The sequence below is a fragment of the Anastrepha ludens genome, chromosome X (assembly GCF_028408465.1).
Source record: "Anastrepha ludens isolate Willacy chromosome X, idAnaLude1.1, whole genome shotgun sequence".
Lineage (NCBI taxonomy): Eukaryota > Metazoa > Arthropoda > Insecta > Diptera > Tephritidae > Anastrepha > Anastrepha ludens.
In genome coordinates this window covers 51,816,916-51,841,412 of record NC_071503.1, presented here as the reverse complement: position 1 = coordinate 51,841,412, position 24,497 = coordinate 51,816,916, and the positions used below count along the sequence as shown (strand labels likewise).

General features: G+C 40.2%; 1 pseudogene; it reads right to left on the bottom strand.

Annotated features, from left to right (window-relative positions):
• Nucleotides 1-14,737, bottom strand: part of LOC128870059 (uncharacterized) — a 66,951-nt pseudogene extending 52,214 nt beyond the window's left edge.
• Nucleotides 14,738-24,497: the final 9,760 nt, after the last annotated feature.

The following is a 24,497-nucleotide window of genomic DNA, read 5'->3' as shown; positions in this document are numbered from 1 at the left end:
CTGTCCACGCTCTTTTTCCAAGAGCTGAATTCTCCTGGTTGCCCTGAGAATTCCTCAATTCATTTGACTACGTCGGGTATCTTGTCTAAGTCGTTTAAATTATTCCTATGTCCGTCGTCAATTACCTGGTCCACAGCGTCATTCGGATCTACGTTTGGGTTAAGTACCGCTTGTACTAAAAAAGCAATTGTTTTATTAAAAGGACGTTTGCTAATTTATACTAATAATTTTGCCTTTTCGTCCTTCTTAGATATTTACGGCTAAATTTGTTGATGAGATTTCAGGACCCCTGTTGGTTGGCTTTACCCTTTTCTTCCTTCTTAGATATTTACGGCTAAATTTGTTGATGAGATTTCAGGACCTTTGTTGGTTGGCTTTACCCTTTTCTTCCTTCTTAGATATTTACGGCTAAAATTGTTTATGAGATTTCAGGACCTCTGTTGGTTGGCTTTACACTTAGATTTTTCCTTTGGGGGTTTTTTTATAGATTTTTTATGAATTCACTTTTTGTTTCCATAAACATTTTTCTTTAAGTAGAGTCACTTTTTCATATTTTCTTAAAGTTACTTTTTAATGAGTTCTCTATTGCTTTAGATCCTAAATTTTCCTAAGGATATTTTTAAATCATTTATATTTTGAAGGAATGTCAATCTTAAATCAGTTTTTTTTTTCCTATCTTAAGGATAGCTATTTTAAAGTCACTTTTCTATGGATATTTATTTAGATAAGGATTTCTCCTTTTCCACTTTTTTTAGCCTCCGGTAAGGCTGGCACGTAGTACCACCGTTTTGCTTTTCACTACTAAGGGACCGAAAACCGAATTTTAAAGGCTAATTATGCTACTCGGGCGCCACTTAAGCTTTTACGAAATGGAAAAGCTAAAAAAAAATTTTTAAGGTCCTTACGACCGACTTTATTCGAGTTATTCGAAAAACTGAAACTAAATTTACAAATTTCTTACTTTATACTATTATGGTAACCTAATAAAGAGGTGGCGTGATTTCCGGTTAATTCTGAGTTCGCATTTATTGCAAATATTGATTTTCGCAAGAATTACCAAATTAAGGTAAACAAAATTGTCAAATAATAGTTATTGCGAAATTTATATAAAAGAGTTTAAACTTAAATTATGTGAAATGCAAAAGTTGCATATCAGCATAAAATGAATTTAATAATTTTGTTTACTTTAATAAATGGAATTTATAATTTTGTTTGTGTTAAATCTTCCCCTCTCAAGTCGATTGTCCACAATCGTGGTGGCTTAGGTGGGAAAGAATTAGGCTCTTTTGTTGCAAGCTGAAGATATGGCTTATTTGTATCAATACTATTTGCAACATTGTCTCTTGCGATATAAAATTTTGGCTTAACTCTGTAGTAGAGAATTAATATTGTTAGGATAAAAAATGATATTATTATAATGTCTGAACTTAAACTTATTATGTGTGTATTTTTACTTTTATAAGTTAACAATTGTATGTTGTCTTCGTTGTTTAATTGATTAACAACAGACTTTCAAGCTTAAGATCTAGTTTATAATAAACTCGCACTGTGCTTCCCGGAACCTTAAAATATTTTCCATGCACATATTTTCTATTTTTACCAAATTCTTTTCTAAGTCATCTACAATAGTTGCTTTAACCCTCCGTCGGGCGCACCCGATCTGTGAGGCACAGCTCACACATTTTTTTGTCTCACTCTATTATTTTTTACCGTTTACTACTCTTTTGCTCAATAGCTGCTTCTTATGGTGTGCTCTTTATATCAAATCAACTCAGTTTGTGTTTTCCCTCCCCAAAGTGAAGTTATACGCAGTTTGATCGGAGAAGCTCATTGCGCCCTAACTCATCACATTTTTTAAAGTAAGTATTTTCAAAATTACTGATTTCAAATTAACTACTGCCCCATTTTAATACTAAACAATTTATTAATATTTAATAGTTAGTTGAAAATAACCTGATTTATTGATATGGCCTGCAGGGCACATTGCGCCCAAACTCGTTACAAAGGTTATATGTTTTAATTTGTTTTATATTCTTGATAGAAATGTCTCGTCGATATTTCAATTTAAATGAGTCCAAAGTCGTGGAAGAAGTTATAAATTTGCGGGTGGCTGATGACGACGATCCCACAATGGAAGACGAATTTGGGAAGGAAAGCGATGTTGCTTCAGATGACGAGGTAGAAGAACGGGTTGAAAATTCCGAGACAGAGCAGGATGATAAGACTGACCTAGATGATGAAAATTCTGGAGACATACATTTTTTTCTAGGAAAAGATAAGATCAGTAAGTGGAATCAAAATCCACCTCTGCGAAGTGCACGCAGAGGACCTCACAACATAATTACTCACTTACCTTGAGTAAAAGGGAATGCAAGAAATGCTAGTACTGCTGTTGATATATGGAATAATATTTTTACCGACGAAATATTAAACATAATAGTAACATACACCAACCAATACATTGAGACCATTAGAAAAAATTTTTCTAGAGAAAGGGACATTAAACCCACTGACCGTATAGAAATACGAGCTTTTTTTGGGTTATTATACCTTGTAGGAGCATACAGGGGGAATCGTCAATATCTGGAAGAACTTTGGGGAATAGACGATGATGGGATTGGAAGATTTGGCCTTGTCATGAATGTTAAGCGATTCAAGACACTTATGCGTTGCCTTCGTTTTGATGACCGAAGTACATGAGAGGAAATAAAAGAACTGGATCGGCTCGCTCCAGTTCGAGACATTTTCGAGAAATTCGTAAGAAGTTGCCAAGATAGTTACACTCCTGGGGAAAATATGAATATAGACGGAATGCTACCCGGTTTTCGTGGAAACTGTTCCTTTAGGCAGTATATACCATCTAAGCCAAATAAATATGGCATCAAGTGTTTTGCTCTCGTCGACGCGAAAATGAATTACCTATACAACATGGAAATCTATGCTGGAAGGCAACCAGAGGGGCCCTTTTCTATTAGCAACAGGCCAAGGGACGTAGTTTTGAGAATGTCTGAGGCTCTTTTTGGCACTGGACGCAATATAACAGGCGATAACTGGTTTACTGATATGGATCTAATTGACGAACTGAAACAAAAAAAAACTATCCTATGTTGGAACCGTAAGAAAAAATAAAAGACAATTGCCACCTGACTTTGTAGCTACTAAGGGAAGACAACAATTCTCAAGCTTGTTTGGGTTCAATGACGGAAAAACTTTGGTTTCATATGTTCCACGTTCTAAAAGGAATGTTATTCTCGTATCGACTCTTCATGACAACAAGATCATTGATCTCGATTCCAAGGAAAATAAACCAGAAGTCATCTCGTTTTATAATTCCACGAAAGGTGGCGTTGATACTGTAGATAAAATGTGTGCAACGTACAATGTATCACGAAATATCAAACGCTGGCCAATGGTTATATTTTTCGCAATGCTGAATGTCGCTGGTATTAACTCTCAAGTGATATACCTCAGTAATAACCTAGAACCACTGCGTAGAAGGCTTTTCTTGAAAAAGTTTGACTCATGAACTGACAATCGAGGAGCTTCGTCGAAGAAGTTTGAAAACCCACGGAATACCGCTCAGTCTTCAAATAAGGTTAAAAAAATATCGACCTTCACTTCCAAATGAACGAAGCCCTTCTCCGCCCCCTAAACGAAGACGATGCTCAACTTGCACTAGCGAAACTGGTTTGAGAAGACTGACGAATCACGAATGCAAGAAATATAAATCACCACTTTGTTTATCCCATTCGTATATGATGTGTGAACGGTGTTATACTCCAGAGGGCGAAAATACTTTATCCGAAGACACCTAAAACAAGCGCAATAAAAAGATTGTTTGAGTTTTATATTTTTATTGTACCTCTAATTAATTAGTTTTCTAGATCATTATATTTACAACAAATTGAATTTTTATTAGATTCTTTAATTTTTTGTAAACTATTTTCGGTTGACTGTTTTAACTTTTTATTTTCAACCTTAATTTACGACTTTCTTTTGTAACTGATAAATTTTTGTCAAATAAACGGATTTTTATGAAAATATTTAGATTTATTTCTTATTCATATCCCTTAATGCCACTTCTGAATTTCCCATATGTATAAACTATGTAATTATACTTTTATTATGTGTTTTTAAAAGTGTGCCACTTAGGCACATTGCGCCCGAAGTTCACAGTCTGATAGTTGCGCCTGACGGAAGGTTAAATATGTTGGTATTATTATCAACCAATTCCTCAATTCATTTGACTACGTCGGGTATCTTGTCTAAGTCGTTTAAATTATTCCGTATTATGTCCGTCGTCAATTACCTGGTCCACAGCGTCATTCGGATCTACGTTTGGGTTAAGTACCGCTTGTACTAAAAACGCAATTGTTTTATTAAGAAAGACGTTTGCTAATTTATACTAATAATTGGTTTTTAGAATTCTATTATAATTTTGTGTAAACGATTTCACAAACAGAGTCTGTAGGAGATGTAAAACTACCACGGCATGCTCGTATAGCTCGTACTGCAAAAAATATTGCTGCTGTTCCCAATAGTGTGGTTGAAGAGCCGTCCACCTCAACTCGTCGTCGGGCCCAACAATTGCACCTCTCACGCTTGTCCTTGGTGAACATTATGCATTTACACGCTTACGAGGTGCAATTTACTCAAGACCTAAAGACTCTTGACCATTTTAAGCGTCGTCAATGGTCAGAATGGTGGCAGGAAATGGCAATTGACCAATTTTCGAAGAAAATCATATTCAGTGATGAGGCACATTTGCACCTCAGTGGATTCGTCAATAAGTCGAATTGTCGCATTTGGGCGAATGATAATCCAAGAGTGATTGTCGAAAAACCAATGCACCCACAAAGAGAGACTGTTTGGTGCGGTTTATGAGCCGGCGGCATCATTGAGCCGTATTTTTTCCAAAATGAGGGCAGTAACTGCCTACTGTGAATAGTGTTCGCTATCGTGAGATGATAACGAAGTTTTATGACCCAAATTGGAAGATATGGATGTGGACGATGTGTGGTCTCAACAGGACGGCGCCACTTGTCACACAGCTAACGAAACGATGGCTCTTTTGCGCGAAAAATTTGATGGCCGAATAATCTCACGTCGCGGGGATGTCAATTGGCCGCCAAGTGATTTTACCCCGTTGGACTTCTTTTGTTTGGGGTTATTTGAAACAAAAGGGGTACGTCGATAAGCCAGCAACACTTCAAGAGCTAAAGGATGAGATAATTCGGCACATTAAAGGCATAGAACCTCAATTATGCCTCAGCGTCAACGAAAATTTGAACCATCGGATGGGGGTGTGCCGCCGAGGCCGCGGCGGCCATTCGGCCAATATTTTGTGCCATACGTAATTGAACCATAACAATATTATCACAATAAAGAGAAATGACAATAATTTTCTAAAAAAATATATTTAATGCAAAATCAACACCGGCCCTTAAAGCTTACTCACCCTTTAGTATGAAACATTTTCTCCCAATTAAAGCGCGGAGTCATACAATATGTGCAACCTGTACTTCTCTTTCCTATTGAGCTATGTCCGAAGATTCTGAAAGTAAATACTCTAGCAGCAACTAACCTTCCCGCGGATTTTGCTGCAAGATTCTCCGCCATAATGCCAATAAGTAGTGTGCTAAGTAGCATTTCTAGTGTCGCCGTAGGAGTGGTTTTCATTGATTGTTGCAGTCCACCATACCAGGGCCCTATACAGCAATATCGGTGTAACTATTGCCGTGTAGCACTATTGCATCAGTGAGGGCGATAGACTCCAAGCAACGTCGAGCATTCTTTTGCATGCATACAGCGCATTATTAGTTTTTAATTCTAGGTCGGTGACCATGTTACCCAATGCTATCCATGGTTTCTCGACTAGAGCTACATCGTAGCCGAAGAAACTCGGCCGAAGCGTTTTTACTTTTGTGGAGGTTTCTTTGAAGGGCCCTCAACTTTTGGTTCCGGCACCTTCGTAGATACTTCCTCCAAATCACCTTTCCCCACTTCTTGTAACATCACGGAGGCTTCCAAGATATCTTTTATACCGAGATCCTTTTCCAACTCCCTTGGTTGCGCTTTTTGAGGTGAAGGTAAACGCTACCAACTCTTTACGCCATCCTGCCGAATCATGCGTACAAAAGATTCTCTGCCGGCTTGTGGATTTGGAGGTTATAGTTGTGCCCCCAACAGCAGTTGCTGGTTTTTCCACATTCAACACCTCAAAGTCACTTGTCGGCATGTCAGGATTTTGCCGTTGTAAGAGCCGCAACCCATCCTTCGGTCTTACCACGCGCGGCACTAGTACCTTTGCTTTTGGTACTGAATCAATGCAGTTGCGGTCAACTATGTCAAGCGATGCCCACTGCCACAGGCCTTGAAGCGTTTTTACTGCTTCCTTTATCCATGTGAGCGTAGAGCCGTCCTTGCATTTATTATTTTCACGCCGCTAAACTACCCTGCTCCACCAAGTGCTGATATGGGTGCATTCCACTCTGCGTCCAATTTTTGCGAGTAGGGTTTCCAGTAGCTGCATCTCTACCACCTTCCACCGCTCATACGACATATGACCAATCTTGTCACTACGGTCAATGAGTGCCACGGTCGATGGAAATGACACAGACGGAAGCTCCCAAACTGTATCGCTCTCGAGGTAAGCGGAGAAGGACGGTGGCTGAAAGCAGTACACCTCCCTGCCCTGCAGCTGCCGCTAATGGCCGAGCCACGACCACACAAGGTACGAACGCGGTCTCAGCGCCAGTCAATGTGGCGGGAAAAGGTTCTGGTGAGCCACGTCCTTATCGGCGCCTTGACGAAGGCGAGTCTGCCCGGCGAAATTTTCGTCAGACTCGCTTCGCAGTCTACAGCGAAGAGAGTGTACCCCTCAGGAAGGCCATCTACTTGATTCCGGATCCAGACCTGTCTACGGCGGATGTTCTATCCTGTCTACGTGCCCAGATTCCGGGCATCAGCTTGAGGCTTTGGCGAGTCCTCTCGTACACCAAGAGCAAAAACCGGGAAGGATCCTTTCCTGCTCTGCTGCTCTTATGGTGCGAGTGGATGAGGCCAGTGTTGATGTCATGGGCTCACGGTACGGGAACCGTCTGAGTCTCTTCTTTGGGACTGTCAGTTTTCACGTCTTTCCCAAATGATTGGCTCGGACGGTTCCTGACAGTAACGCAGATTAACTTGCAGCATTCCAAAGCCGCTACCGCACTACTAAGTAGAAGGTTTGTGCAGCTGCACACATTACCCCAAATAACAACCGTGCAAGAGCCCTGAGTCTTAGAGGCCGCCTCTGTGGCTTAAGCACGTTGAAAGGGGCCACGTTATTATATGACAGGAGTTCAAATATACCTAGAACCGGTCTTATAGGATCATCTCATCGCACTGTGACGGATCTTGAGTAATTCTGTTGCCAAGACCTGGTAACGGCTGAGGTGCGTTATAGAGGTAGACGCGGATGGTCGAAGTTTGTGATTGCATCTGCTTTTTTCCTTACGATGCTCTAAAAGCGCCACCACCTGTAAAGACCACTAGTCTCGTGAGGTTCTGTGAGTGGCGCCATCTGGGCCTTATCCAATGTTGCGATGCTAATGCCCAGCATACTATTTGGGGCGGCAGCAAGTGTAATGGACGGGGCTCTCGACTATTTGAATTTATCGCGTCCTCTTGCCTAATAACAAGGGCTCACAGCCTACGTTTGTAACAGCTAGAAGGCAGGAGGTGATTGATCTCACCATATCAAACCCAAAACTTGGGTGGTCAATCAAGAACTGGAGAGTCTTTGCCGATGATTCGTGCTCAGACCACAGGTACACTGAGTTTCAGTATGGCGAGGAGGCACAAATGCAATTTCGCTTTAGAAACCCCAGAAAAACAAACTGGCAGAAGTTTAGGGGGCGTTGCGGAACCTTGACGTGCCTCCATGAGGCGGCTGTTGAGAAACTCAACGCTGGCCTAGCTGAATGTTTTGAGTCAGCCTTTCAAATTCGGCCTCTCCCTAAAGCGGGCCCTCAAGACTAACCCTGCTAAGGACTGGGAGCGATGCTGTGATGTTCAGATGAACTACAAGAAGCTTATTCGTGAATGGAAAAGAGCCTCATATAGGGAATTCTGCAGCGGTATTGAATCTCTGAGTGACACGGCGAAATTGGTTAGGATCCTGAAAAGGGACCCCACTGCGAAGCTGGTGTAACTTAGGAAATCTGATAGTTTCTTCACGGAGCGGCGAAGTGAGAAACTCAGCTTGGTGATGGAATCTCACTTTCCTGGTAATCAGATAAGAGTCAGCCGGCAACAGCCCTCAACGAAAGAGGCGGTTGTCAGAGCTGCTACACCTTCTTGGCATGTACCAGTCATATGGAGTTGCCAGTTCTGTGGTTAATAAGGCCGCCATTCGATTTGCCATCAAATCTTTTGGCAACTACCAGTTGCCCAGAACAGATGGCTTCATCCTGCCATGCTGAAGGAAGGCGCAGAGTCCGTGACAGCAGCCCTGAAGGAAATCTTCACTGCATGCCTGGCACTGGCCTACATACCACGCTCGCGGAGGATGGTGAGGGTCGCCTTCATTTCAAAGGTTGGAAGAGACGACTACACCAGCCCAAAAAACTTTAAACCCATCAGCGTGAGTTCTTTCATGCTGAAAAGTCGCGAACGACTGGTGCAATTGCGCATACGTCAGAAGTCGCTGAAGGCTCACCCTCTGCCTTCATTTCAGCATGCCTATCAAAGTGGAAAATCCTGCGAGTCGGCACTGCAAAACCTTGTTGCTAGGGTAGAGCTGGCCATCGACAGAAGGGACTACGCTATGGGCGTTTGATAATGCCACTTTTGTCAGTAGGCGTGGCGTACACCTGGTGCTAGTGAATTGGATTCGTTCGTGGCTGGTCCAAAGAATCGTCTCCATTGATCTGATGCATGGTAATCGATCCTCCACTCACCACCTTAAGCGACTCGGGAGTCTACTCACAAGCATATGCGGACGATGTTGCCTGTTTGGTAACAGGCCCATCGCTTATGAATATCTGCAGGAAGGTGTAGACAACTCTGGATCTGATTGATACTGTGCTGTGAAAATGGGCCATCGGCAAATCCCACCAAGACTGGTATTGTCCTCTTCACCAAAAGGAGGAAGCTTGATAGATGCGCTCTGCTTTAGTTAAAAGGAGTCACAATCCAGCTATCCAAGGAAATTAAATATCTTGGAGTAATCCTCGACAGTAAGCTCCTATGGAAATTACACGCTGAAACAAAGCCATCCAAAGCACTGACAGGATTCTGGCAGTGCAATTGGGTTTTTGGAAAAACGTGGGGTATTTCTCATAGCAAGGTCCTATGAATCTACACGGCTATTATAAGACCTATTATCACCTATGCATCAGTGGTCTGGATGAGTAGACTCTCTCGTGGGAGTCAGGAGGACCTTATCGACACTACAACACACCGTGTTGCGTCGGAGCTTTTCCGACTACTTCAGGCCCGGCATTAGATGCTCTGATTAGTCTACCACCACTTGATGTTTTCTTCCAAGGAGAGGCCTTGAAGGCCATCTGCAGGATAGAACACATTGGGAATTGGTACGGCCCCTGTACGGCTCTGGACAACAGAGTAGACATTGACTTCGATCCAACGGTCCTTGCCATGCCCCTTGACTCCATGCCATCCAGAGTCGTGCTTGACAAGAGATACAATGTGATGCTGCAAGAGGCTCAACTGTGCCCGGCAAAGACTGTTTTCGTAATTTCACGGATGGCTCCAGGACCGAGCATGTCTCCAGCTCCCTGTAGAGCATTGCCAACAGACTTTCTCTTGGACCAGTACATAGACATTTTGGGTAACCTTTTGTAAGAAGTTACAAGTATTATTCCTAGCATTGCTAACATTTCGTGCTCATTTCATGCTGGGCTGTGAAATATTTATAGGCTTTTATTTTTGTACGCACCTTGAGCTCTGTTAATGATAGTGATCCTCTCGTTTGTGCGTTGGCTTATCCAAATAAAAAGGCTTCGAGGAAATAATTTCAAAAAGGTTTCCAACTCACTGGAACCACGATTTATATTGCAAAGTACGGACGGATCGTATACTGGAGGCATTGCCTTTCCTGGACGGCAATTGTCGGCGACAGTCCATATATTCTCCGTTGCAAGTGTTACGACAATGACACAATGTTTTTCCACGTGGTCGAGACCAATCTCATCATCACCATTGGTTTCCTCATCACAAAGCTTATCTGTTTCCATATCTTCTCCCTCAGCAGATAATTCATCCGTCTCCGACGATAGATACTCAGAGCCGCTCGCTTCGAATGGTTCCGATTTACCTGAGGAATCGTAGAGCACATTTTCGATGTCGCTGTCTGTAAGCTCTGTAGCTCTCTTGCTGGTCAATATGCCTATTGGGTGTACAAATATGAATAAAACGTTATTAAACTTTAAAACAATTTTGGATACTCCAGGGATATATAATCCCAGATAAAAACACTACTAGGACATATAATCCCATGAATCGAAAACCCTTTTTATATCACGAATAACTGTATTTCCAAACTCAAAGTGTTAATGCATAGCACAAACATAGTAGTTCTGATCGTACATTCCATTTGAATGTTCTCAATTAAATCGATAGGAAATTTGTGATGAGGTCTTCAGATGAATGCAGCATATCCAAGCCTTGGACGAACAAAAGATGTATAGAATAATTTCAGAGTGTAGGAATCTGTAAAATTATAATTAATTCGACGAACAAAGCCCAACGCAGCATATGATTTAAATATGATAAAATTGATGTGGTTACTCAATAAAAAAGAGGCATTGATGATTACACCAAGGTCTTTGACATCATTAAAACATTGATGGGGAGTAGCAGAGATACCGTTTGAAGTTCGTACTACGTTACGTAGTTGGGAGAACGTCACGTGATAACACTTATTGATGTTGAGATGTGGGTGAGACCGACAACACTATAAGAAAAATCTATTGATTTCTAATTGAACCCTAGAACCATCTTCAGAACTCCTAATCGAAGACCAAACTGTTGGGTCGTCCGCGTAAAGTAAGTATCTACAAAACGGAGAAAAGCTGCCCATATAATTAATAAAAACAACAAAAATCCTAGGATACTTCCCTGAGGTACGCCAGATGATGCAAAAAAGGGAATAGAAGAAACACTTCAATTGAGACCACACACACCTTTTACTTAGCACCTGTTGACCTATAGTTAGTTACATTGTTTTTTGCCACTTTTGAAAAATGCCGTCAATCTCAGTCTGTGTAGACAATTTTAAAGTATTAATGTCCCGAATTATGTCATCAGAGGTATCACTTAAGAAGCCAAACTTTAGTGATGAAATTTAGTTATTGTGAAAAGAAGAGCACGGGTCTCTAACATCGTCATTAAGAAAATTCGATTTAAAAAAATCGGCAAATGAATTGGAAACTTCCAAAGGTGAGGTAGCAAGTTTTCCCACAAGACAAACCGCCGAAACAACGCCTATGCTGGACTTAAATTTTTGGATTAGGTTTTATGTTCGATTCTACACTGTAGATATATGTAGTTTCTATAAAGAAACTTATTTAAGCAGCTGATTTTTTTTAACACTTGCAGATACTTAATAAAATGGAACTGTACCTGAGTTTTCCGAACTTATTATACTTATTATGTTGATTCTTAATTATTTTTAGTTCATAATTCTACCAAGCAAGTTTGTAGGGCTTCTTTTTCTTTGTTCTAATATTTTTTAAAAAAATTTCATTCACTCGATATTTTCCCTTGATAGCGAGAAGTGAACGGACGTGTTGTTGAGGTGTTCCTGCTTTAACTGCAGTAAACTCAGATACGAGTAGCAACATTTTTAAAATCTACAAACCCGACGGGCAGCCGGCTGAGGTGGTGCGATAACAACGGCGCTAGCTTATGCTGCTGTCCAGTTTCGCATCGTGCAATTTGCCGCAATTGATCTATTGAAATATTTATTTCAAAAGCGCGCATTTTGTAAGTAAACAACAAAAAAAGTGCTAATTTACATTCCACATTGAACAATCAGCTGACTCTGTCGCACATATACAAATTTAAAGTCCACACTAAACAATCAGCCGACTTTGTCCCACAAATACTGGGTTAGCGATCGACCTCCAATAGGCGCATTTTGGTGTTACCAGATATTTATAATTAAATAAATTATGAAAAGTTTCCGAACTCCTCCACCAGGAGGTGGCCCAACTAATTCATACCATTATGAAACATTAATTAATCAACAAGCTAAAAAACTGGAAGATATGGAAAAATGTTGTATCGCATTAAAAAATGAAATAGCCCTACTCAAAGCAGAAAACCAAAATCTGAAATCGAATAAAACAATCTCGAAAAAACACGAAATAAATATAGCGTACGAAACAGATGAAGACGAACTTGCCTGCGAAGCGGACTGGATATTGAAAAAGAGACCCAGTAAGAAAAGGAAGGCTGAATTATCACCGGAATTATTACCTGAAGCTCTAGGGCCTACTATCTCGAGGGATCTACCCGACGCGCTCGGCGATCAACCAGAAAAGAGGGCTCCACGGCCCCCACCAATAATGATATCAGAGGAATGCGAATACCAAAAAATCTATAGTATTGCCAAAAATGAGACAAAAAATCGTTCTCTATTAAACTTCTCAACAATAACGTATACAAAACTAACGCATCAGACTCCGATGATAAGAGAAAATTAACAAAAACGTTTACTACCATGAATCTTTCATGGTACTCATACGAAAATAAGCAATCTCGACCTATTAAAGTGATGGTGAAAAATTTACATCACTCAAACGATGCAAAAGCAATAGTCGCTGATCTGCAAGAACAAGGATTAAAGGCCACAAACGCCGTCAATAAATTAAAGTGGAAATCAAAAGAACCTTTAGGTATGTTTCTTCCCACCTTTGATGACAGTGAAAGCATTAAAAAAATATATGAAAAAAAACTAAACCAGACGACGTGCCACGCAAATGGGTCGACGGTCTTTACAGCGAATTTTGGTACAAGATTTGAAGATGCTTCCGTACAAAGTCTAGTCAGCTGTTAGCTGCTGACCGCCAATCGCGTTTAACATACGCTCAAGCCATCCTTAATCACCACCAAGAGGAAGATGATTTTTCATCAAAAATAATCATGAGTGATGAGGCCCATTTCCATCTTAGCGGGTACGTAAATAAGCAAAATTTACGCTTCTGGGGCACTGAAAATCCGCGTGTAACCCACGAAGAGCCATTACACCCGCTCAAAGTCACTGTATGGTGTGCTGTTTTCGCTGGAGGAGTCATCGGACCTTTTTTCTTCGAAGACGTCGCCGGCTAAACGGTTACTGTGAATGGTGAGCGCTACAGAGCAATGATCAACGAGTTCTTTTTGCCGCAACTTGATGAATTGGGGTTGGAAAACATGTGCTTTCATCAGGACGGTGCAACGGCACACACTGCACGTGCCACAACCGATATGCTGAAGGATGCATTTCCCGGGCGCCTAATCTCCCGTTTTGGTGATTTGCACTGGCCAGCAAGAGCGCCTGATTTGACCGCTCCAGACTTCTTTTTGTAGGGCTTTTTGAAGTCGCGGGTATATGTCAACAAGCCTCAGACTCTTGCAGCTCTTAAAGACAATATCCGTTAAGAATGTGAGGACCTATGACCGGAAGTTTTGGCCAAAGTGATGGAAAATGCCATAAAAAAGGCTCAAATGGCAATCAACCGTGGCGGCGGCCATTTACATGACATCATATTCTCGACTTGATGTAAAAAAAACTGAAAGACCAAATAAAAATAAACTGAAAGACCAATAAAATACAAGAAGAATCAAAGTTTTTCATTTTGTTTTTAAATTACAGCCAAAAAACATCGCAAGGTTACTTTTGCGCCACATTGTATGTATTACATTTGATAATGTTATACATGTATGTGCATTAAGTAAATACATAGTTTGTACATTAATCTATGTATGTAATGAAAAAACGCTATGAATTTCTTTCAGAACTTTATTAAAATTTATCCGCGTCGCACGCACGCATATGTACATACATATGTATGTACATAAACATCACAAATCCTTGGTTCACAACGCAGTCGCAGAAGCAAACGCACTGCGCCTCTATCCCTTCCCAAATGCATGACTTGACATCAATTCTCGGCGCCAAAGTTTTTTTTTTCAAAGTTTTTTTTTTTATTTGTTCCTTTTTTAATGTAATCGTAAAAAAATTTGTAATAAATTTTATGTATCCGCTTATCATTTAAAAAGTAACAAAATAATTAGTAATATAAAAAAATAAGGAGTCGCAGAAATAAACGCATCGCCATATGTTAGACTCGATATCAATTCCCGGCGTAATTTTTTTTTCATTTTGTTTTAATTTGTTTTTTCTTTTTAATGTAATCGAAAAAAATTTTTTTAATAAATTTTACGTATGCACTTATTATTTCAAAAACTTCTGTAAGTAGTAATAATTTAATTGGCTTAATGTCGAGGTGAGAAATATGTTTTGTGTTGAGGTGAAAATGTTTTGTGCGGGCAAAACTCAGTGTGGTGTCTATGAAGTCGGTGTTCTAAAATCCCTAAATACAAATCTTTCAAACCTCAATTGTACTAAAAAAGTTAACAGTAGCATTTGCTCCTTCTCATTCCATGAACACTCCTGGTCGAACTATTTTCGCTCATTGTATTTTTTCCTGCTATTTCAGAAAATCATACGATATGTGACCTTCATATTGTAACAGGTGAAATAGCAGGACCTTTCCAATATACCATAAGCGTCTTGGCTTGTGCATATATTTAATTTAGTAATAAGAACGATTCTATTGCCAGATCTCAATAAATAAGCGTCGTGAAACTTTTAAGCGCTTGTTTCTTTGAATATTTAAAATTGTGAAAAAGCCTTCACGATTCACCAGGTCATTCGAGCCGGATCTTAACGATTAGATTTCGGCCTTTAATAATTTTAAAACTTTTTAACGTGTTTTACTTCGAACAAAATTTCTATAATGGATCAGTAAAATATCCTAGTGGATGTAGGCGCCACCGCAGCACCAGTCCATGTGAGTGAACCAAACCGAGAAGCATCGATGATACAGCGCAGCATTCGAGTAAAAATTCATCAGCGTGAAAATCTTTTAACACGCTTGCGTTCGTTGCACCACGGCGTTATCGAAAGCGCCAGTTTTTCGTTGCGTCAACTTACAGCAAAATTGGATTTGGTAGAGCGCCAATATAGTGCACTGGAGACAGTACAAACGCAATTAGAGGAGCTGGATGAATCTCCACTACTTGAAGACCATCGGGTGACTTTTTAAGATACTTACATCGAAGCAAAAACCGCAATACTGGACCAATTAGAAGAACCGCAAAGAGTTCAACTGCTTAGTCACATAAGCAGCACACTAGTGGAGCGGCAATCTACACATCGCATCAATTTGCCAAAATTGCAGTTAATGAAATTCAGCGGGGAACAGTCGCAGTGGTTGGACTTCTACAGTGTCTTTACCACCCTTGTGCCAAACAACAAATATTTGACAGAGGTGGAAAAATTTCAGTACCTCAGGTCGAGTCTCACTGACGAAGCCTCGCGACTAATACAATCACTCGAAGTGACAAGCAAAAACTATAATACGGCGCTGAACCTCATAGTCAGTCGTTTCAACAATAGCCGTTTAATCTTCCAGTCACACATGCAGCAAATGTGGACCTCACGATTTTGTCGTCATCAATCAACGTCAATCTTCGGGCCATGCAGTCACTAGCAACTTCGGAACAAATCGGGGAAGCAATTTTATTACACGTCATAATAAGCAAGTTAGATTCAGCAACTCGAACAAAATGGCCATCAACTGGAATTGCAGAAGCTCATCACCTTAAAATATACCAACTTGGGCAGACCTTGCTGCATTCCTTGAGCGTCGCTGCCAGACATTCAACATGCTTGAAACCAACAAGGCAGCCAACCAATTGTCAACCCCAATGAAAAAACCTTCACCTAAAACCAGCAACAAATACTCGTTGGCAGTTGCGAATTCACACAACAGGTGCCTGCTATGTGATTCAAGCCCTCACCGTAGCCCTTTCAGATGTGAAAGGTTCATGAATATGGACCTATTTCTCAGATATTTTCTTGTGAAGCGCCTTAGTCTGTGTTTGAATTGCCTGGGTAAGAACCATACTTCAAGCAACTGTCCGTCCAACCGTAGGTGTCAGCAATGTAACGTTAGTCACCATACACTGCTACACAGAAATAATGAAAGCGATGCTGTACCGAATATTCGCAAAAACAACACCAGTGGTCCAAAAAGCGAGAATGGCACCCAAATCACCATGAAAGCAGAGCAGATCCACGGCGATGTCATTCTTGCTACAGCCCGTATTTACTTGTGCAATTCATTGGGATCATCACTTATTGTTCGTGCACTTTTGGATTCAGTATCACAGCTCAATTTCATAATAGAACATATCGCACAACATCTTCGCCTTCCACGGATCAAACGAAGCATTGAAGTTACAGGCATAAGTGCCACCACGACAAAAACCCAACAACTTTGTTATGTAACTATGAAGTCAATTCACACGGAATATACTTCAAGCTTGGAAGATGTGGTAATTCCTACAATAACATCAAATCAACCAAACAGCCGCATCATTTCTAAGGGGTTTCAAATTCGAAACAACATCAAGCTTGCTGACGAAAGATTTAGCGAACCAGGTGGCATCGACTGCCTGATCGGTGCCGGAATATTTTTAAATCTACTGCTTGTGGGCCAGATTAGAAATGACAAACTGGGGTGGATCGTTTCCGGCACAGCTCTATCGGACTCATCGCATACTACAAATTCATAATAATCGCTCACATCGTTGCCCACACATAAAACATTTATAGCTGTGGAGAACCAAACACATGTAGACAATTTGGTGGAAAAGTTTTGGACAATTGAAGGCTACAACAATCCACACAAACTGCTTTCAGATAACGAATTGGTCTGTGAGCAGTTCTTCAAGCACACTACGACAAGGTGTCCGACAAGCGGAAGGTACATCGTCCGCCTACCATTCAATGAAAAGCCAGTCGCATTAGGCCAATCATTCGATATAGCGTTTCGAAGGTTAGTAGCGCTTGAATATAAATTCTCAAAGAATCCTTATCTCTTAAAGAGTTATTGTGAGTTCATACACGAGTATGAGCAGATGCAGCACATGAAGGTTATCGAAAACGTCGAACAGGGCCGAAATTTCATTCCACACCACTGCGTTATGAGCACTGGCAGCAATGACGGGCTTCGAGTAGGCCCTACACTTCAAGATGATATTTCCCCGATTCTCACTCGATTCCGAAGTCACAGATACGTCTTGATAGCCGATATCGCAAAGATGTACCGACAGGTGCTCGTTAACGACGCTGATGCTCCATGGCAATGTATTTTATGGCGCGATTCATTACAAGCTCCAGTAAAAATGTTACAGATGCATGCCGTTACATATAGGACAAGATGTGCCCCCTACCTTGCAACAAAATGCCTCCTGGAAGCAGCTAAAACGGAGTCTGAAGAGCTTCCGATTGGCTTAGCCATTACACTCAAGGACTTTTACGTTGATAATTTGATGACGGGTACCTCTGCTGTGAGCATGGTCATTGAAATCAAGCGGCAAGTCACGGCATTGCTTACACGAGCAGGTTTTCCTCACCGCAAGTTTGCTGCAAACAACATGGAAATCATCGACGGCATACCTTTAGATGACAGGCAAGAAATAATTACACTAGGCGACTCAGATTACATTAAAGCTCTCGGGCTGAGATAATCACTTTCTAAGGATGCCTTTTTCTTCAGCTACCATGAACCAGCAGTATCGCGTAAACCAACCAAGCGTTCTATATTATCACAAATAGCTGCCTTGTTGGATCCTCTTGGGTTGCTGAATCCTCTCATCGTCGCCGGCAAAATCATGATGCAACAACTCTGGGAACTGAAGTTAGATTGGGACAACGTACCTCAAGACATTTACACACAGTGGCGCGCATTTTAGGAGCATCTAGGCGCTATTAACAACATTCAAATACCAAGGTATGTTCCCATGGGTAGCACAACTGATATCCACGCCTTTGCAGATGCCAGTACTAAAGCGTATGACGCGTACATTTACCTTGTGACGCGCATGGAGAAAGACATCTCGTCCGCATTGCTTTGCGCAAAATCTCGTGTGGCTCCAACAAAGCAAATGTTATTATCCGAGCTTCTACACACCATTTTGCAATATTTTCACCGAACTTGAATACTATTCACTGCTGGACCGACTTAACGATTGTATTGTGTAGCTTTCGAGGGGAACCAAATCGGTGGACAGTATTTATGGCCAAACGCGTCAAAAACAGTTGACATCTAAGTACATATAGCATCTTGTACCATCCGAACTCAACCCTGCTGATCTTGTTCCTCGTGGCACAACAGTGGCTGGCATCCGGGAAAATCAACTTTTGTTTCAATGCCCGCAATTTCTGAAGCTTGGCCAAGAAAAGTGGCCCGTATCGACACTGTTCCAGATGTACCTGAGCAGCGCAGACAACGAGTAGCGTTAATCAGCGAACGGGAAGTAGATATCATTGCTGAAAACAAATACATAAATAGGTTCAACAAATTTCTGCGTATCTTCAAGTAAGTAAGATGACTCATCACAAAGGTACTTAGGCCTTCTTTTACCCTTGTGGAAATAACCCAAACACTTGAACTAGTATGTAGGAGAATTCAGCAAATGTATTTTCGCGATGAATATTCTAAACTTTTGAACAATCAGCTCATTAATAAAAATTCTGTACTTGCTTCGTTATCACCTCTTATGCATAATCAACTAATACGAGTTCGAGGAAGAGTAAAGAACTCGACCCTAAGTTTCGATGCTAAACATCCGATCGTGCTGCTACGTTAGCACCCTTTCGTATGTTCACTTATAACGCATGTACATCGCACAAACCTTGATGCTGGTGCTCAAACACTATTGAACATCCTTCGCGACAAGTTCTGGATAACCTGCGCACGGACAGTTATTAGGAAAGTTATTCACAACTGTATCATCTGCTACCGTTTTCGCCCAGTCGTTGCAGAGCAAATTATGGGAGCTTTGCCAACAAGCCGTGTTACCCCATCGCATCCGTTTGAAACTACAGGTGTTGACTACTGTGGTCCTTTACTAGTAACTCAAAAAATTAGAAGTCGTTCACCAATAAAAGTTTACATTTCAGTTTTCGTCTGCTTTACTACAAAGGCTATGCACTTAGCCTGTCGACCGTTGCATTCATCGCGACACTCAAGCGCTTCATAGCCAGACGTGGAAAGTGTCGCGTTATTGTCTCAGAAAACGCAACAAACTTCATTGGAGCTAACCAGGAGTTACGAAAACTTCTTCAGTCATGCTTGTGTTAGCATATATACAACGCGTTGAAGAATTTTGCAGAAACGAGGGGGTCGAATGGAAATTCATTCTCCCAAGGTCACCGCACTTTGGCGGTTTGTGGAAGAGCGCTGTGAAACTTGCTAAATACCGTTTGCGCCGCGTTATCGGCTGCAACGTGCTATCACACGACGAACCTCATACCATCGTTTGCCAAGCTGAGGCCATAGTAAATAGTCGGCCACTAACTCCAATATCTAGTGACCCTAATGATCTTCGTTCGCTTACACCGGGCCATTTCCTTATCGGCCGATCTCTTCTTACCGTTCCTGAACCAACAATAGCCAGTTCATCTAAGTTAGGCCGCTATCAAATCATCCAATACATTCAGCAGCAGTTCTGGCGCCGTTGGCAGGAAGATTACTTAAAGGAGCTGCAAAAACGTTCATAGTGGAATACTGCCTTAACAGATCTTAAGGTGAATGACTTAGTGCTACCAGAGAATGTTAATGCAATGAGAAGGAGCAAATGTTAAATGAGCTTTCTTCGAGTACTTATTTGTGGATTCATACTAACCGATTTTCAAATTCAACTTTCCTCACTAGTGGGGGATTGCAGTTATTTACCACGCTAGTGAAGGGTTTCTATATTTACTTACCACGCTAGGACAGGAATTCAGATTTTTTCTGCGTTTACCACACTACTAAGGGATTTCATAAGATTTTTCGCCACACTACTAAGGGATTCGACTTATTTCATGCCCACACCGAAGCGAATAAATTTGCGATTAAGAAGGCCGCGCGGCAGTTAATTTGTGGTGCAGAAGCTAAAGTCGGCGGAATTATTCGTTTTGTTTTTTGGCACGTATTTAATTCAGGTTCAAGTCCTGAAGTCATATTTTTTTCCTTGCACATTTTTTTTTACAATTCAAACCAGGAAAGTTTGGTAACATTTTTTAGTTTATTTTAATTAAAATTTCTTTAAAATACTGTTCTTTTGTATTTCATAAATGTAAATTTCTTTTCGGTATAAAATAGTTCATACTGGATATGACCTGATTTTTATACAAATCAATCAAAACAGAAAATGTGTACATATGTCTTTAATCTCTTTTATCAAATCCAAATTATATTGATAAGAAAATATTATTCTAATATCCGTCCAGAAGGCCAAACACGCATACACACATACATATGCATATAATTACGCATACAAACTTTCAACTAACGCAGAATATGTGCATATAAAACTGCGAATCGAATAAATGACTGATTTAGAAAAGTTCATTAGTAATTATAGTTTAGTACGCTAGTGACGTGTCGTGTATGCAGTACATCGTCCCATATTTGACTCTGGTTCAAGTCCTGTACACTTTTTTCTTTGTTCGATATTTTTATTTAATTTTTTGTGTTTGGTTTAATTAGAATTGATTTAGAATAGTGTATTCAGGTTTTTCTAATACCTGTTATTTAGAAATTTATTTTCTATATAACATTATTCATACTTCTTTTCAATTGATTTATATGTAAAACATCCATAAAGGCAATCATATGAATATGCATTCCTATATTTAATCTCTTCAGTCAAATCTGAACTACTTACATACACATACACATACACAACAACTGCGACCGTCTTCTTGTCCGTCAGTGAAAAGATGGGATATGTATACCCTATGAGCAAAAAGAACCGGGAAGGTGATGTTGACTGTTTTCTTCGATTGCCAAGGCATAGTCCACCATGAGTACCTTCCATCGGGCCAGACAGTCAATAAAGAATATTATTTATCCATTTTGAAGCCTTTGAGAGATGCTGTATGTTGCAAACGGCCGGAAATGTGAGCAAACAATTCTTGGATTTTGCATGATGGCAACGCGCCATCGCACTGATCAAAGAGAATACGACGAAGGAGCTGAAGGCCATGTCGGCCTGCCAGGGCTGTTTGGAGGACTGAAAATAATATAAATTTGCCTTAAATTTAACTCTGTTTTGTTCAATTTAAACATTCCCGGTACTTTTTGTTCATAGGGTACATATATGCGGCTTTGCGGACAGAAATGTGTGATTCGCTGGAATTGTTCATGGAATCTAAGTCGCATTAACTCACGACTGTCGAACAGTTAAAAGACATATTTACATACATATAAGGGTGCATACATACATACGGAGCCGCGGCCACTCCACATGACAAAAATTTAAGATTTATCAAATATTGGCAAATAAATCCACGCGAAATATTCCAATATTGACTATTTTCGAATGGTCGCGAAAATTGGCATATGGGCGGCTCGTTTTATGAATGAAGTTGAAATATGAGCTCGAACTTATGAATGAACTTTTTGTTTTTGTTCTAAATTGTTCAGCGCCGTCGCTGTTAGAATCATGGCCGCTGCGATTGCGTCTACGAATGTATTTTGTTTTTGTAGTCGCTAGGCTTAGGTTTTAGCTTTGGGCGACATGCGCATGTGAGGTATGTGTTTTTGTTGTGTTCTAGAACATTTTAGAATGTGTGGTGGCAAAGCGGCCATCGCGTTGCGCTTGCTGTTGCTTTTGCGTCTATCAAAGTATTGTGTTTTTGTAAGTACCATATTAGGAATATCGACCGGTGAAAGACAAAAGTACACGGAAGCAAGAAGGGAGCGCTTTGCTCGCGCATATATGCATGAATGTATGAACGTGCATGGATGTAGTAACATATGAATACAATTATTTTGTAGGAAGTTTAGAAGGCAAGTAGGTATACTCGTATATGTATGTATATATGCTAGGACATAAAGTGGGTATATATTAAACCGGAGTGAAATACGTAAATTTTTTCAAAACATATCGTAATAGCAGGGAAAAGTTGCTATATATCAATACAAATTCAGGAAAAAAAAGAAATTTCAAATCGGTTAATATTTTCCGTTCGCGCATTGCATTTCAAATTTACAAATTTTATAATAAATTGAACAAATATTCGAAAAATTGTAAGAGGTGGAAATGATGTTAGATAAAGTTCATTTTTGTAGACTATTACAACATCAGGCATAGTTTGAAAAGAAAAACGTCTACCGCTCTATCAAAGCCCCTACAGCCCCTGAAAAGAAGTGGAAAATGTCATTTTTTGTATAAATTTACGTAATTGCGGGTGGTTAGTTTCTCTATTTTAATTTTTGTATAAGTGTTCTTGAGTATATAAGTAGAATAAATTATTCCCCTCTTAGCGCGCCCACTAACCACACTGTCTTAAATAAGTTTTGTACAGCTCTTGGCCCGCCCTTTTTGGACGACTCAGAACTCACCGCGTGAAGGTGACTGTACTACGAGTTCCATCCACTCCCTTCCCAACAACCAAAAATGAAAAATTATTTATTCGGGAGTGGCAAAGTCTGCTTTAGTGTCCAATTGAGGCATAACTGTACGAGAAGTGAGTGTTGCTCTTATAAACCCATCACGTCTCTCGTTCCCATACACTTTTGAGGACGCTTGAGTTACTAGTTTTACGCAACGCTCCACAACTTGCGTATGGCATGGAATATTTGTTAAATCTATGGTTAATTTTGGTTTTTCTTTATCAGAAATTAATTGCAAGATATCTTCAGAAGAAAGGCTATCTAAAATTGGTGGCCAGGTAAGTATCATTTCAGACCAATTAATTAATTCAAAATATTTATTTGCTTCAAAGTTTAGTTTAGGAACCAAAAAGTTTCTAATATTTTAGTCTTTTGAAGGGATTTCCTTTATTTTCAGAACTCGCCTCAATCCAAGATCGCGGACATGCTCTCTGTCATCTATCACCATCGAGAGAAGAATGTTTGTGTTCTTCATTTTTTATAGATTGATAACGTTTGTTTACTTTTTCAACTAAAACTTAAGTGTCATCCATCCTGCCATCAAAATACACACACATCGGGTCGTTTAATTGCTCTATTGCATTCCCCGACTCGATAAGTTTTAGTCTACATTTTTCTTTTTCTCTTCTAATTTTGCTTCGATCAACAACAAAAGAAGTATCTTTGTCCGTTATAAGACCAACGTCTTTAAATGCACTAGACACAATAGCTGCTGCTGCTCTATCAGATACTCCAAAACGATCACTTGTTAAAACCGTTGCTGGAAGTGATAAGCGCACCTGTGCATTTTTGAACTTGCTGACTGAGAGGAAATAGAGCGTGGGGTCTGAAAATCGGGATCATTCTTATCATTGTCAATTTCAGGAGTTATCTCTGTTTCAGAATCAGTGCTACTACGAGAAGGTCCAGGTAAGTTGGTCTGACTTAAGTGACTAGCTTTTCTCTGCAACTTTAATGTAAGCTTTTGAGTTTCTTTGGTATCTACTGTCCCAATCTTACCTTGTCCGAGATATCTTTGAGCATATAGAAATTTGATTTCTAATGGAGGTATCTTTCTATCTTTAGGGCATGTGCAGTTGATAGTTATCGGCCTGGGACAAATACACTTGTCAAAGCTTTTTTGACAAAAGCAATTGGGTGTAATCTCGCACTTGCAGGACGAAATGTCAAATAATGTACTTGAAGATTGTTCAATAAAATCATTGTACTTCTTTTGTTTCTCAGGTGTGTCTTTGTCCCTTGAATAAGATTTACGAGGAGTGTAGTATCGATCATGTAGATGTTTGATCTTTTGTACAACTCTTGTGTGGGAAACTATTGGAATCGAAGCCTTGGAATAAAGGGACTCAGTCTGGTTAGCTACAGTATCTGCTGCGACTGTGAAGCTTAACTTCTGACCAGAACTGGCAGCAGAAGATTCTACTGTCATTTTGTACCTCACTTCTTGCCAACATTGTATAATGTCGGTATTAGTGGGAATGACCGATGACAGCAGTGGTTTAGGTGCACCAAAAAATGGGCAGTGTATGTCCTTACGAGTAAGAGACATGATTAAAATCTTTGAAGCGATTTAATGTTAAGTAATTGTGTAAACTATGTAATTCAAAAGAACATCGAATAGAATTTTTTTTTACCAAACAGCGCTGTTCGACAAGAGTGAAAGCAGAATTGGTAATGACCAGAGAGTACTAGCTCTTCTGTGCACTTCGTTTATCGGTATGCCAGAATCAAAAGCAAAATGAAAAGAAAGACGATGAAATACAAGTA